The 2197-nt window shown below is 46.4% G+C and overlaps 1 pseudogene across 1 annotated transcript; it reads right to left on the reverse strand.

Moving 5' to 3' along the window:
* Positions 1-345: 345 nt before the first annotated feature.
* Positions 346-1190, reverse strand: LOC308498949 (E3 ubiquitin-protein ligase SIAH1-like; annotated as a pseudogene). The gene has a single exon. The product of its transcript is annotated as an E3 ubiquitin-protein ligase SIAH1-like (transcript).
* Positions 1191-2197: the final 1007 nt, after the last annotated feature.

The raw sequence follows: 2197 nt of genomic DNA on the forward strand, positions 1-2197 counted from the left end.
AAAAAATAAAAACCCAATATTTTTCAACACTACACTCAATCTACAACAAACACAAATTCAGAATTATTTTACAATGCTTCCTCTCTTAATACAAAAGATGCCCATCTTGGGTGTATCGTGTGTAGATATTGTTTTCAGTGGTTTACTGTTGACTTATTTTTAAATATATTAGTGTTACTATACACAACTGTTCCCTGTATTTAACAGTTTTTCCCTTTCTTTACCTTCATGTGTCTAATTTCCACCTACCAAAAGTTTCAGGTAGGCAGGCAAATGGGTACCTATTCCCTGTGAAATTGAATGCAACGGTTTTACACACTAGCCAGAAAATGTTTAATTTGAATTTCAACACATGGAAATAGTTACTTTGTTGCCTAAATTGCCATTTTCTGCAAAAAGCGGTGCAATGCTGGTATCAAAGACTAGACAGTCACTATTGATAAAGGTGTTGCAATTCCCTCATGGATAGATGGAGAAGTAGCTTCCCAAAGTCAGTCGTTGCCTATAACCATGTAGATCAATTCGATAAGCAAAATTTTCAGCTTGCTTGTATGTTCTTATCAGCTGTACAATTGCAAAGAACTGCTAGTAACCTTCATATTTTTTCCTGTTTCTCCAAGACTAACATGAAATGAACGCTAAAACAGGACTGCATCATCACCCAGTCGACAGCACCAGGAAGATGAATGTCTGCAGCCAGGAAAACTATGGATGTATGTCCTCCCCCTGTAGTGTGGTTATGGACTTATGCTCACGCACCAGATGGGGCCTGACAGCGTCCAAAGAGCCTTGCCACTTGCAGGGCGCACCCAGGCAGGACAGGAATAAGGCCTAAACTCACAGAGCTCTTCGTGGTCTGCTTTTTCTATGTATGGCAGAGTTATTTCACAGCCAGGAGAGGCATATTTACACGGGAAAGGTAGTGAATTGGCCCCTTTCTCCATCGACAAGTTGGGAACGGATCCCAAGAGGCCCCTGCATGTTGGACAACATGGGAGCTTTGGGCGACAGTTGCTACCAACAAGATGGCCATTCTGTCACTGAAGAAGGGGTGGTAACACATAGTCAAAGCAGACTGGATGTTTGAAAAGACTCGCCAAGGCACTGTTGGCTGCGGTGACTGGCACCCTCTGGGACCGCGTGCACTGGAGGGTCCCAGCAGGTGACGCTGTGGCCGTCTGACGCCTCATTTCTGTGGGCGGAGAGCGCGCCTCGGACCCGGGTCCGGCTCACACGCGCTCCGTCGCCGTCGCCACCCTAGCCACCACCTCTGCCCCACGCTGACCGACACCGACGGGACAGCGTGGGCCGCAGCCGCCTGCGCTCGAGAGCGCGCCCCACTCCGGCTGCCCCGGCTCCCCACTGGCCGCCGACGCTGTATCGCGCGTGCTCGAGGCCGCTGCGCGCTCCCGTTAAATGCCACACACGGTGACAACCACTGCGAGGAGGCGCAGCCCCGCACGCGCGCAGCCAGACGGGGCGGGGCTTCCCACGGGCCTTCCGAGGGCGGTGATTGGTGCTCTGGCTCTCCGTTACCCTTTGCTGAGACCGAACCCCTAGCGCCCAGCAAACGCTGGCACGGCATGCTCTCGCCTGCAACCGTCCCCACCCCCAGGATTTTTTTTTTTTTTTTTCCTGAATGGTACCCATAGGTAAGCTGGGGGTGTTAGCAACATTTCCTGACACTGTAGAGAGGATTTCTTCGGTTCCCAGGGAAAGATAGAAGTAGGACGGGAAGATATTTTTTTTTTTAAATGTTTGAAGAGTTCTTTTTTGTTGTTGTTTGTTTGTTTGTTTGTTTGTTTTTATTTTTTTTTAATTTATTGGGGTGACACTTGTTAATGAAATTACATAATTTCAGGGAAGATTTTTTGATGGGAAGACAGAGTGATCTGACAAGCAACTTTATTAAGTAAGATGTGATGTGAATCCTCTTCCCCATCTTATGATTGGATCTTCAGTAGAATATAGCTCATTAATTGCTGATTTAAAATTGGGGAAGATGCAGCAAAAATGTGTCAGGAGCACAGCTGAGCTAACACATGATAAGTGCAGTGTGTCCAGGATGCAGAACATCTGACATTATATAATATTTCCATGGGAAATTCAGGGTGCTTATGACTTTTAATACTGGTTTTTATGAGACTATAATCAAATATGAACACAAGAGCTCTCATATTTAAAATAACAGTAATAT

This window comes from Rhinolophus hipposideros (genome assembly GCF_964194185.1).
Source record: "Rhinolophus hipposideros genome assembly, chromosome: 6".
Classification (NCBI taxonomy): Eukaryota; Metazoa; Chordata; class Mammalia; order Chiroptera; family Rhinolophidae; genus Rhinolophus; species Rhinolophus hipposideros.